We start from the raw sequence: 14766 nt of genomic DNA on the forward strand, positions 1-14766 counted from the left end.
CGTTAGTATATGTTATGTTTGGTATGGTTACATAAACCACTTACGGACTCATCACGGACAACTTTAGTATTTGAGCTGATTAGCGACGCATGTTAGCTAACCCTTCCCATAACCTTAAAACCTTTTGAATTAACTTTTAACCCTAACCCCTAGCCTTGCTAACGTTAGCTACCTAGCTAACATTAGCTACCTAGCTAACGTTAGTCACAACAAATTAGAATTCGCAACTTATCATACGTATTTGAATTCGTAGCGTATCGTACTAAACGGAGTGACCGATTTACGTTGAATATGTTACGCCTACCGCAGGTGGGTGGTTTGGGTGTATGTTTTACTTCATTTACATGTTAGTCATTTAGCAGACGCTCTTATCCAGAGCAACGTATTACTGTCTGTTAGCCCCTTACACACTCACGTTGTACAACTGATGTACAACGCATTTGATTTTTCTTCACAAAGATAATTGCGCAAGCATTGTGGAGATACCGCACAGTTTTGTCAACATTTTTGTGCAGACAAAACTCTCTGTTGTCATTCAAAAATATGAGTTATATCACTGTGTTGGTCATATCATAGTGTTGGTCTAGGGAAGGCAGTTCTCAAACGGTACAGGACCGTAGTGTTGTTCTGGGGGGGATGGTTCTCAAACGGTACAGGACCGTAGTGTTGGTCTGAGGGGGATGGTTCTCAAACGGTACAGAACCGTAGTGTTGTTCTGAGGGGGATGGTTCTCAAACGGTACAGGACCGTAGTGTTGTTCTGGGGGGGATGGTTCTCAAACGGTACAGGACCGTAGTGTTGGTCTGAGGGGGATGGTTCTCAAACGGTACAGAACCGTAGTGTTGTTCTGAGGGGGATGGTTCTCAAACGGTACAGGACCGTAGTGTTGTTCTGGGGGGATGGTTCTCAAACGGTACAGAACCGTAGTGTTGTTCTGAGGGGGATGGTTCTCAAACGGTACAGGACCGTAGTGTTGTTCTGGGGGGGATGGTTCTCAAACGGTACAGGATGGTAGTGTTGTTCTGGGGGGGATGGTTCTCAAACGGTACAGGACCGTAGTGTTGGTCTGAGGGGGATGGTTCTCAAACGGTACAGGACCGTAGTGTTGGTCTGAGGGGGATGGTTCTCAAACGGTACAGGACCGTAGTGTTGGTCTGAGGGGGATGGTTCTCAAACGGTACAGGATGGTAGTGTTGTTCTGAGGGGGGTTGGTCTGAGGGGGATGGTTCTCAAACGGTACAGGACCGTAGTGTTGGTCTAAGGGGGATGGTTCTCAAACGGTACAGGACCGTAGTGTTGGTCTGAGGGGGATGGTTCTCAAACGGTACAGGATGGTAGTGTTGTTCTGGGGGGGATGGTTCTCAACCAGGAAGGTTGAAATTGTGTAACTGCCTTAATTTTGCTGGACCCCTGGCAGCAGCTAATTGGGATCCATAATATATACGAATAGAAATCGGTCTGCATCGTTTGAAAAGTGAGCAACGCTGGGTGCCTGCCTCCGGTCCTTCCTGTCCAGCCTCTGGGTGAAGTCAGCACACACACACACACACACACGCACACACACACAAAGACACACACAGTTACAGGGAGATATCTGTGATCTCTGTGGTAATATCGTCTGCTATTATCTCTGTTAACAGTGCATATCGCATGGTTCTTCTGGCACCTGAAGGACATATCTGTAAATAAGTGGCACCTTAATCTATTATAAAGCTGATGAGGAAGTGACACGCTGAGTTAGAGAAACAGCCAAACACAAAAACACTTACCCGAAACTCAAGAAAGCTAGAAAAAAAAAGACATCTGCAGCTTCCAGTATATTCCAGTCTCAGATTGCTTTTGAAAAACGCTGAGGTCTACGCTTGTGTGTTGATTTATGGTAACCTTAGAGTGATGTTTACTAAACGATGGGCTTTTGAATGGGTATGGGGGAGCTGTTTACCTTGAGCCACAGCTGACAGGTTTCATAGCACACTTTTGTTCCATCTGCATTTTACACAGGAACATCCTCAGTTGACATGTGGAAAAGAGAGAGAGAGAGAGAGAGGCAAAGTTGACCTCGGCCCACCTCCTTCCCCAGCAGTGAATTATTTCATGGTGAGAGTGACGTGTGTTTGACTAACAGGGCCACTCACTTCTCCTAGGAGTGACAAAGGTGTATTCTTGAGAGAGAGAGAGGAAGAAAAAATATATATATATACATATATAGAGAGAGAGAGAGACAGAGAGAGAGGATTATGGCTTCATACCATTTTACGTGTGAAACAAGCTCTCACATTTCCTGGTTTGTAAAGTTAAAATCAGAATTAGCCCAGAATTAGCCCTTTTCAACTTGGAACTGAGTTGACTTTTCGTCATGGACGCTTTTATTCAAGAGTGGAAAAGGGGTTGGTTCATCATTTCCAACCAATGTCTAATCGCTTGGGCGTGGCTACTGACTTAGTTAAACTTCAAAATGAGATAATTGGTCTCCCATGCAAAGGTTAACATTACATAATTTCGCAAATAGTTTAATATTTACTCATTCATTTTATACAAGATTTAGATGCAAGTCTCATAACTGAGGCACCTGTATAAACAGAGTTAGGGTTAATGTGGCTGTATTGTCTTTCATGAGGTCACAAACATGAAATTACACACATTAAAATACAAACAGGATTATGGTTTCCATAACAAAAAAAGATGGAGACAATGGCTGCTAGGTTTCTATTTCTTATTAACAGTCTGTTTCATAGCCCCCCCCACCCCCCAGCTCTCTTTTACTTCCTCATTCCTGAGAGATGACAGAAGGGGGGGGGGTATAGGTACAAGTTGTCAAGGGTGTGTACTGGTGGCGAAGTCAGGTGAAGGAGAGCAGAGTGTAGTGAACAGGCGCACACATTATTCCGGTAAAGTGAAAGTACCAAAAGCACATCCACGTGCCCAAACACGGAACATAGACATATAGCCTGGCGTGTAACAATCACCAATTAACAAAATACAATTTCACACAAAGACATGGGGGGGGGACAGAGGACTAAATACATGCAGTGTGAATAGGGAACAAGACAAAACAAATGGAAATATGGAAAATGGATGGCTAGAAAGCCGGTGACTTCGACCGCCGACCGAACAAGGAGAGGAGCCGACTTCGGCGGAAGTCGTGACACAAGTAGTCTTGGAACAGCAGATTTATGGTACTCAATAAACATAGATAGTGGAATATGGGGGGGGCAATATAATTTCACCTTAGCACATAACTTCACACACTCTCTCTCTCTCATATATACCGAGTGTACAAAACATTAAGAACGCCTGCTCTTGAGACATGGATTGTGCATGTGTGCCATTCAGAGGTAGTAGGTGCCAGGTGTAACAGCATAGCTTCCGTCCCTCTCCTGACACCAACCTGGGCTTGAACCAGGGACCCTCTGCACACATCATCAACAACAGCCACCCACGAAGCATCGTTACCCATCACGCCACAGCCCTTGCAGAGCAAGGAGAACAACTACTTCAAGGCCTCAGAGCGAGTGACGTCACCGATTGAAACGCTATTTAGCGCGCACCACCGCTAACTAGCTAGCCATTTCACATCGGTCACACAGGCGCACCAGTTTGTGTCAAGAACTGCAATGCAGCTGGATTTTTCACACTCAACAGTTTCCCGTGTGTATCAAGAATGGTCCACCACCCAAAGGACATCCAGCCAACTTGACACAACTGTGGGAAGCATTTGGAATCAACGCTTTCGACAACTTGTAGAGTCCATGCCCCGACGAATTGATGCTGTTCTTGAGGGCACAAGGAGGGCGGGGTACAACTCAATAATAGTGCATCATTATTGCCACCCTTGATAACGATGAACAAAAAAGACTATAAAATAAATAATACAAGTACTGAGCTTTATTGCATGCTAAAATGTTTATTTAATATATTTTATACTAATACAATTGTTCAAAGAAATAGATTTTGTTTAACAAGTAATTTTAAAAAGAAAATTGCAAAAAGATAGGATTTGAAATTATTGGCACCCGTTTTCAATACTTCAGCACGCTACTTGTGAGGATAACGACTGTGAGCCTTTTTCTAAAATGCTTTATGTGATCGGAGAACACATTGGGGAGGGATCTCAGATCATTCCTCCATACAGAATCTTCCCAGGTCTTTGATATCTTTCCTCTGCGCTTGTAGACTGACCTCTTCAAATCCAATCGCAGGTTTTCAATGACTATTTGCAACATTTGGATTTTGTGGTAAATTATTTTCTTTGTCAAATCAAATCAAATCAAATTTTATTTGTCACATACACATGGTTAGCAGATGTTAATGCGAGTGTAGCGAAATGCTTGTGCTTCTAGTTCCGACAATGCAGTAATAACAAGTAATCTAACTAACAATTCCAAAACTACTGTCTTATACACAGTGTAAGGGGATAAAGAATATGTACATAAGGATATATGAATGAGTGATGGTACAGAGTGGCATAGGCAAGATACAGTAGATGGTATCGAGTACAGTATAGTATACAGTATACAGTACATATGAGATGAGTATGTAAACAAAGTGGCATAGTTAAAGTGGCTAGTGATACATGTATTACATAAGAATACAGTCGATGATATAGAGTACAGTATATACGTATGCATATGAGATGAATAATGTAGGGTAAGTAACATTATATAAGGTAGCATTGTTTAAAGTGGCTAGTGATATATTTACATCATTTCCCATCTATTCCCGTTATTAAAGTGGCTGGAGTTGAGTCAGTGTCAGTGTGTTGGCAGCAGCCACTCAATGTTAGTCGTGGCTGTTTAACAGTCTGATGGCCTTGAGATAGAAGCTGTTTTTCAGTCTCTCGGTCCCAGCTTTGATGCACCTGTACTGACCTCGCCTTCTGGATGATAGCGGGGTGAACAGGCAGTGGCTCGGGTGGTTGATGTCCTTGATGATCTTTATGGCCTTCCTGTGACATCGGGTGGTGTAGGTGTCCTGGAGGGCAGGTAGTTTGCCCCCGGTGATGCGTTGTGCAGACCTCACTACCCGCTGGAGAGCCTTACGGTTGAGGGCGGAGCAGTTGCCATACCAGGCGGTGATACAGCCCGCCAGGATGCTCTCGATTGTGCATCTGTAGAAGTTTGTGAGTGCTTTTGGTGACAAGCCGAATTTCTTCAGCCTCCTGAGGTTGAAGAGGCGCTGCTGCGCCTTCTTCACAAGGCTGTCTGTGTGAGTGGACCAATTCAGTTTGTCTGTGATGTGTATGCCGAGGAACTTAAAACTTGCTACCCTCTCCACTACTGTTCCATCGATGTGGATAGGGGGGTGTGTTTGTGGATTTTGATGTATGCTTGAGGTTATTGTCCTAACTCTGGGATAAAGTTTTACAAACGTTGATGCCAAAGACACACCAGAATGGCTTTCCAAGAGGTGTTGAGTGTTCCCGAATGGTCTAGTTTCAGTCCTGACTTAAATTTGTTTAAAAATCAGAGACATGGTTTGATTATTGCTGTCCATCATTGATTCCTGACCAAATTTAATGAGCTTGAGCAATTTTGACTAAAACAATTGATATATGCTGCCTCAAGAGTTTAAGAAAGTCGGAAAAATCTTATTCAACATGATTCACATGATTCATTTTTATGCCTTTTCCTCACCTTTCCTCACCTAATTTGCTCACATTGTATATAGACTTATTGTATATAGACTTATTGTATATAGACATTTTTCTACTGTATTATTGACTGTGTTTGTGTTTTATTCCATATGTAACTAACTATATGTTGTTGTTTGTGTCGAAATGCTTTGCTTTATCTTGGCCAGGTCGCAATTGTAAATGAGAACTTGTTCTCAACTTGCCTCACCTGGTTAAATAAAGGTGAAATAAAATAAATAAATCAAATTCACAGCTGTAATGGCATTCCACCAGGTATTAACTCTGGGGTGTGAAGATACTGTATATGAAAACAAGATATCTTCGGTTATTTCTTAAATGTATTATTCCTTTGGAAAGTTTTCTATAATTTTCTTTCACTTTTAAAATGTGAAGTAGGTTGTGTGGATATGTCGTGGGGGTATAGACTTTGACTAGACACTGTATATATCATGCATGCATGCACACACACACACGCACACACTGTCATCATAATCGGTTTGTTTGAAAGGTGGGTCAATTTCTGGTAAGGAAATAAATAACGTAATCAAAGCATATCAGGTTTCCTCATTTTGTTCTCGTTAATGTTTTCTACAGTACACCAAACCTGTTGAGAGTCGACAAGCCTTTTTAACAGCCATGACGAAGAGAGGCAATCCATTTGGGGGAAGAGAGAAAACTGAAAAAATAAAACCAGGAAAACGACAGGATGCACATGGCCCATGGAGAAGGACGGTTGGTTGAATCCAGGAAATGGAACCGAGAAGGAGAGGAAGAGGGGATTTTGGAACACAGCTGGCTTCAGATTTTTAAAAAATCCTGTTTTGGAGCACATCTTTTTTTCTGTTCTTTCTCTATAGGCCGTTCAGGGACGGGGAAGCCTCGGCTTACTGTGGGTTAAGCACGGCTGCAGTGTCATCTGTACTGTTCTGTCAGCATATAAACAATCGTAAAAGAGAGAGACAGCACATCAAAAAACAATCATCAATTATCAATGTACTGCTCTACACGGATACATTTTGACTGCAGCCTTCTTCAGTGTACAGTACACATTGACTGCAGCCTTCTTCAGTGTACATTGATAACAGTCTTCTTCAGTGTACAGTGTACATTGACTACAGTCTTCTTCAGTGTACATTGACTACAGACTTATTCAGTGTACGTCTTCATTTGCTGTTCTTATGCTATTACACATAACATCAATGTGTAAAGGATACTAGAACAGTGGTTTCTGCCCTAACACCTTAGTACCCTATTCAACTATAGTGGTTTCTGCCCTAACACTTTAGTACCCTATTCAACTAGAGTGGCTTCTGCCCAACACCTTAGTCCCCTATTCAAAGCGTGGGTTCTGCCCTAAAACCTTAGTCCCCTATTCAACTAGAGTTGTTTCTGCCCTAAAACCTTAGTCCCCTATTCAACTATAGTGGTTTCTGCCCAACACCTTAGTCCCCTATTCAATGCGTGGGTTCTGCCCTAAAACCTTAGTCCCCTATTCAACTAGAGTTGTTTCTGCCCTAAAACCTTAGTCCCCTATTCAACTATAGTGGTTTCTGCCCTAACACTTTAGTACCCTATTCAACTAGAGTGGCTTCTGCCCAACACCTTAGTCCCCTATTCAAAGCGTGGGTTCTGCCCTAAAACCTTAGTCCCCTATTCAACTAGAGTTGTTTCTGCCCTAAAACCTTAGTCCCCTATTCAACTATAGTGGTTTCTGCCCAACACCTTAGTCCCCTATTCAATGCGTGGGTTCTGCCCTAAAACCTTAGTCCCCTATTCAACTAGAGTTGTTTCTGCCCTAAAACCTTAGTCCCCTATTCAACTAGAGTTGTTTCTGCCCTAACACCTTAGTCCCCTATTCAACTAGAGTTGTTTCTGCCCTAACACCTTAGTCCCCTATTCAACTAGAGTTGTTTCTGCCCTAAAACCTTAGTCCCCTATTCAACTAGAGTTGTTTCTGCCCTAACACCTTAGTCCCCTATTCAACTAGAGTTGTTTCTGCCCTAACACCTTAGTCCCCTATTCAACTAGAGTTGTTTCTGCCCTAAAACCTTAGTCCCCTATTCAACTAGAGTTGTTTCTGCCCTAACACCTTAGTCCCCTATTCAACTAGAGTTGTTTCTGCCCTAAAACCTTAGTCCCCTATTCAACTAGAGTTGTTTCTGCCCTAACACCTTAGTCCCCTATTCAACTAGAGTTGTTTCTGCCCTAACACCTTAGTCCCCTATTCAACTAGAGTGGCTTCTGCCCTAACACCTTAGTCCCCTATTCAACTAGAGTTGTTTCTGCCCTAACACCTTAGTCCCCTATTCAAAGCGTGGGTTCTGCCCTAAAACCTTAGTCCCCTATTCAACTAGAGTTGGTTCTGCCCTAAAACCTTAGTCCCCTATTCAACTAGAGTTGTTTCTGCCCTAAAACCTTAGTCCCCTATTCAACTAGAGTTGTTTCTGCCCTAAAACCTTAGTCCCCTATTCAACTAGAGTTGGTTCTGCCCTAAAACCTTAGTCCCCTATTCAACTAGAGTTGTTTCTGCCCTAATGGCTTCTATTCAATCAGCTGCAGAAACTGTCTCTCCAGGGTGTGTTTGATTTGCACTACAGCGTGTCCCGGATGACAATTGACAGTTAAAATTCTGATGGCTTTCCTGGCTGAAAAGTCCATTCATGGTATACAACCAGACTGACCATTTATATATCAAGTGTTATCAATCAATAAAATTTGTGATATAGTGATATCGGATCATTCTCCTGTATCATGCGGAAATTGAAAAAGGTGTGTGTGTGTGTGTGGGGGGGGGGGGGGTAGCTTTAAGAGCTTAATTACACTTAATTACACTTAGTGACAGAATTTGGAGAATGAACAGAACACATCTTCTGAAGCCAAAATGTATTTAATACGTAAATTAGAAAAATAACCTTTACCATAACAAATGTAAACATAGAGGACAGAGAACAGCCGACCCTAGATAAAATTTGGGATGCCTTTAAGGACTACATCAGGGGAATGATAAATCTCATACTCTGCAAAAGCTAAATCTGATTTAAAAACAAAACATTTAAAAAGCCCATAAAAATCCTTTACAGGGTAAAGAAGAAAATACAATTTCTGAACTTAAACAGGAATGTAATATTATACTTTTGAAGAGAGCCAACAAATACAGGTTAAACTTAAATAAAGCCTGCTACTTAGTGGCAAATAAACCTGGTAAATATCTTGCAGCTCTCAAAAAAATGTATTCATGCTAAATTAGTTATAATTTTAAAAGATTAAGATACAAATGTATCTTTTAGAAAAACGAATGCGATTAACCCCCTCGGGTCGATGTCCGCCCACGTGGAAATCTAATTAGCATAATACAAAAATGATTTTTTTTTTTTTTTTTGCATTGGATGCGTCTCAATCCACCTACAGTATGTTGTCCTTCCGCGTCTGCAGTGAAAGGTGACAGAGCTAGATGTTTGTCAGACAATGAGACGTCACAAAAATTGGTCATCTCACAACATCTGTCTGTAGCGTCCGAAAGGCTTGGCCTACGAAACTATTGGATGAGACTCTCACGAACACAACAGTGTTCTCCATTTTGCTCTATAACCCCTCACAAGCATCTTGGGATTCGTCTGAAATCGGTACCCCCAAACTGCCAACTCCTGTCTGCAGCATTCAAACAGTTTGGCCCACACACCAATATGACCCCTGTGTGTAAAGGGGAGACTCACACGAGCATACACAAGTCAATTGTTTTGCCCTAGGATGCCCACAGGCCTCACAAGACTCGTATCGCAGATATAGGACGGACACTTCAGAACAAACTTCCTTTAGATGTTGTTTTCGGGACTATATGTTGTTCCATATAGTTCATCTGTTATTCAATGCGTTTGTATGTGAAAATAGCAGTAAGGCCAAAATGTATTTTACATATAGCTTAGTAGTAACCCTCCCCATTATGGGTTAATGACTCCTATGGGTTAATGACAATTTTAATGACAACAGCGTCGATGAAAATGTATTTACACTGAACAAAAATATAAATGCATCAAGTACGTTCCATGAGCTGAAATAAAAGATCCCATAAATGTTCCATACTCACAAAAAAGCTTATTTCTCTCAAATTTTTCTTGCACAAATTAGTTTACATTCCTGTTCGTGAACATTTCTCCTTTGTCCAAGATAATCCATCCACCTGACAAGTGTAGCATATCAACAAGCTGATTAAACAGCCTGATCATTACAAAGGTGCACCTTGTGCTGGGGACAATAAAAGGTCACTGTAAAATGTGAAGTTGTGTCACAAAACACAATGCCACTGTCTCAACTTTTGAGGGAGTGTGCAATTGGCATGCTGACTGCAGGAATGTCCACCAGAGCTGTTGTCAGATCATTTAAATGTTATTTTCTCTACCATAAGCTGCCTCCAACGTCATTTTAGAGAATTTGGCAGTACGTCCAACTGGCCTCACAACCACAGACCACGTGTAACCACGCCAACCCAGGACCTCCACATCCGGCTTCTTCACCTATGGGATCATCGTGGGGACGGGAGGAGGGTGCTGAGGAGTATTTCTGTCTGTAGTTAAGTTTTTGTGAGGAAAAACTCATTCTGATTGGCTGTGCCTGGCTCCCCAGTGGGTAGGCCTAGCTCAAAAGTGTCTGGGCCTGTGCCCTCCCTGGCCAAGCTATGGCTGTGCTCCTGCCCAGTCATGTGAAATCCATAGCTTAGGGCATAATTAATTTATTTAAGTTAACTGATTTCTTTATATGAACTGTAACTCAGCAAAATCCAGACGCTCATAGATGACCAGCAGGGTCAGATAATAACCACGATGGCTATAGAGTGGGCAACAGTTCAACACCTTGAGTCAATTTTATGTTTTGTTCTCAGTTGAAGCTGACATTTATCTCAACTAGTAGCATCTCAAGTACAATGAAAATAGAACTACCAAATCATCTAGTCATTTCTGATTTTGTTTTTAACATATCAACAAAATAGACTGTCCAATCGATGATCACTAGACAATCAGTGCTGAACATAACATTTCCCCCCTCTTTTAAACAAGGCATGAAAGGAGGTGATAAAGTCTTGAAGGTGAGCAGGGACCCTTACAGGACACAGAATGGGTGCTGCAGCTACAGGTGCCTGTAGGGCTGGTACTTCAGTCTTCAGTTGAGGCCAAGGGAGTGTGTGCCAATGGTAGTGAACCACTCAGGGTGGCATCAATGGGTGGGAACATGCAGGAGGTGGCACCTTCCTCAATCGTCTGGCATACCAGCGAGAGCCGTCAGTCAGTTGAAATGTTGCTGGGCCCAGCTGAAGTTGAATTTGACACAGTGTTGACAAGAAGGTGCAGAGCTTATCTGCACGGTATGGTCGTTGCACCCTGACCCAATCCATCACTTGGATTCCAGGAAACCATGCTCTCTTTGTTGTTGTTGTAGTGCTCCTGACTTTTACGCTGTTGGCTTTGCTCTGCTGCTTTGACTGTCAAGGCTGTCGGGTTGCCAATAGATGGACGGAGTCTGTAAGGGCCGCTCTAGTTCAAGTCCTAACATCAGCTTAGCAGGAGCGACTCCGGTGGTGGAGTGGTGAGCAGCTCTGTAGTGCAGCAGATTTTGCGACAAGGACTCCGTGAAGGAGCAACCCTGAGCTAGGTGAGCTAGTCCGTTGGCCAAGGAGTGGTAGAAGGCTGTTCTGATGTGCTTGATTCCCTTGCTTTTGATATAAGAGCTGAACTAGGCCCGAGATTAGCTGAGGGGCGTTGTCCGTGGTCAGAGTTGCAGGCAGTCCCCAGTGAGAAAAGAGCATATCCAGGAATTTTATGATGGCCCCTGATGTGACAGAACTCATGTGTGTGACCTCTGGCCATTTTGCATGTAGGTCATACGAAACCACCAGGAAGCGTTGGTGATGTGGCACATTGTAAAGAGTTCACTGCAGATGACCAGTTGGATTTGTTCCCACGGGAGGGCCAGGCCAGTAGTTGCGGTGGTGGTTGCGGAGGTGGGCCTGTCTTTCCACTGACAAGGCATGGAGCACAGTCGCGTACTAGCTCTTTGATATCATGATCAATGCCAGGCCACCACACCAGGTCCCGGCAGTGCTGCTTTAGCTTCACAATGCCAAGGTGGCCTTCATGAGTCATAGGCAACACTTGTCCTCTGAGGCGGCTGGATATGACTGTGCTGTTTCTCTCGAGCCGTGTCATTCCAGCGTGACAATCATTTGTTCGAACCTGTATATATGGTTGGAGTTCTGACGGGAGCTGTGCCGGCCAGCCATTGGCTAAGTATTCCCGCAAGGTTGTGAAGATGGGGTCGTTGGCTGAATCGTGGGTCAGCTCCTTGAGCGACCCTGTGCCTTGGAGAGGTGAGTGTAGGAGCTGGATGGGGCCCTCATCAGAGTAAACCTGGGCACAGGTGGAGTCTGGGGGAACTGAGTGTGAAAGGAGGCCTGCCACCACGTTGTGCCTGCCCAGCGTAAACTGCAGCTTAAAGTTATACTGCTGGTCTGATCAGCAACACATGCAGAGGGGCTTGTGACCTGACCCAGAGGTAGATATCAAGGCTGTGAGGACCTGGTGGTTGGTGCGCAGGGTGAAAGAACGTCCGTAGAAGTAAATGTGCCACCGCTCACAGGCCCAAACGCATGCTAGTGCCTCCCTCTCTCCAACGTACTTCTGTTCGGTGGGGCTCAATGCACAAGAAGTGAAAGCCACCGGCTTCTCAACACCGTCCTGAAGCTGAGAGAGTACCGCTCCCACTGCTGTGGCTGACACATCACAGGTGACCAGAGTTGGGTTGGTGAGATTAAAGTGGGAAACGTGAAGTGGTCAGCAGTTTTTTGAGAGAGAGGACAGCCTGTGGACAGTCGGGTGTCCAGGCCACTCCAGAAACCCTGGCAAGGATGGTAGACATTATCTTCTGGAAACAGCTTTGGGATGAACTGAGACCAATAGGCATCCTTGTGTAGTGAAACACCCCGATATGACAGACGAAGGCTGTCGGGTTCCTACTCTCTGGGTGTATGGGAACTTGGAGGTAGCCCTTGCGAATGTCCAGCTTTGTAAAGACCGTCGACTGTGAGTGGTCAATTCCTCCATGGTCGACAGTGGGTACCGATCAGGTATGACGGCCTTGTTGGCCACTCTCAGGTCCAAGCAGATCCGCAGCTCTCCAGATTTATTTTTAGTGATGACCAAGTTGGACACCCATGGGGAGGTGTCCACCGGCTTGATGAATCCATCCTCCAGCTGCTTCTGTATATCCTTAGTGACCATTTCACGTAAAGCCAGTGGAATATGGTGTAGAGGTTGAGTGACTGGAGTCACCGTAGAGTCGAGGAGGGGCTTATGTGTCACGCCCTGACCATAGAGAGCCCTTGGTTCTAACACCTATGGTGTTGTAGGTCAGGGCATGACTAGGGGGTGTTCTAGTCGCTTTATTTCTATGTTTGCGTTTGAGTATGGTTCCCAATTAGAGGTAGCTGATTATCGTTGTCTCTAATTGGGGATCATACTTAAGGTGTCCCTGTTTCCACCTGTATTTGTGGGATATTGTTTTGTTGAGTGCTGATGTACGCTCTGTTACTTCACGGTCGTTGTTTGTTTATTGTTTTGTTTAAGTTTCACTAATAAAAGATGTGGAATTCGAATCATGCTGCGCCTTGGTCCGTCTATCATAACAACCATGACAGAATATCCTACCAAGCAAGGACCAAACAGCGTGTTCATGAGGTAAAGGAGTTTTGGACAAGGGAGGAGCTCATGAGTGGATGCGAGACCCTGCCTTGGCGGGAGTCGCAGAGGACTCAGGAAGGACAGCAAAGACGCCGGGGACCGTGGCCACAGAAACCCCAAGATTGTTTTGGGGAGGGCACATGGAACTCTCGGCTGAGCAGCGGAGAGTGCAAGAGCCCAAATGGCAGACGGTGGAGGAATTCAATGAGGGATACCTGAGAGAGGTGGAGGTGAGGAGTAGGCTGCAGCTCAGGCGTGCTGAAGAGCGTGTCATCAGTCCGGTGCCATTTGTGCCGGCTCCACGCACCAGGCCACCAGTGCACCTCCCCAGCCCGGTATATCCTGTGCCGGTTCCTCACACTCGCCAAGAGGAGCGTGTCTTCAGTCCGCTGCCACAGAAACCCCAAGATTTTTTGGGGGGAGGCACATGGAGCTGGCACATGGAGCTGGCGGCTGAGCAGAGGGAAGAGCCAGAGACCGTCAGGGAGGCGATGGAGAAGTTGGGAGAGAGAGAGAGGAGAGAGATGTTGGTCAAGTGTGTTCTGCTCAACATTCGCCCTGAAGTGCGTGTCACCAGTCCGGTGCCACCTGTGCTGGCTCCACACACCAGGCCTCCTGTGCGCCTCCCCAGTCCGGTACGTCCTGTAATCTAAGATGGCGTAGAGTCTTTGTCTTCATCTTGTCATGTGTATATATCTTTTTATATCTTTTTTCTTTTTTATATTTTTCTTAACCTCAACTTCAACGTACTCTCCTGCAATCCGCCTCACACAATGTGGTATGGATCTGCTATTTGCTATAACCAGAGCATATCGGACTTGTTTTTCTCCATAGCTCCGGATTCCTACCGCAAGCTCTGAACCTTTTCACCTGGATTATCGCAGCTAGCTAGCTGAGTGGCCACGTTTCTGTCCCGAAGCAAGCACCAATTAGCCTGGAGCTAGCCTATGCTAGGCCCAACACCCGGCTAGCTGAAGAGGTCCATCAGCCACTCTTTGGGCTACAATACCTATTTTGCCAATTGGCCTGGAGCCCTTTTTCTGCCAATACGGAGCCCCGCCGATCCATCACAACTGGACTACTGACGTAATCTGCCCGAGGTGCAATCTGGTTTCCGAGCTGGTCATAGGTGCACCTCAGCCACGCTCAAGGTTCTAAACAATATCATAACCGCCACCGATAAGAGACAATACTGTGCAGCTGTATTCATCAGCCTGGCCAAGGCTTTCGACTCTGTCAATCACCACATTCTTATCGGCAGACTCAACAGCCTTGGTTTCTCAAATGACTGCCTTGCCTGGTTTACCAACTACTTCGCAGACAGAGTTCAGTGTGTCAAATCGGAGTGCCTGTTGTCCGGACCTCTGGCAGTCTCTATGGGGGTACCACAGGGTTCAATTCCCAGGC

Source organism: Oncorhynchus mykiss, chromosome 1 (assembly GCF_057628025.1).
Source record: "Oncorhynchus mykiss isolate SJ-2025 chromosome 1, ASM5762802v1, whole genome shotgun sequence".
Lineage (NCBI taxonomy): Eukaryota > Metazoa > Chordata > Actinopteri > Salmoniformes > Salmonidae > Oncorhynchus > Oncorhynchus mykiss.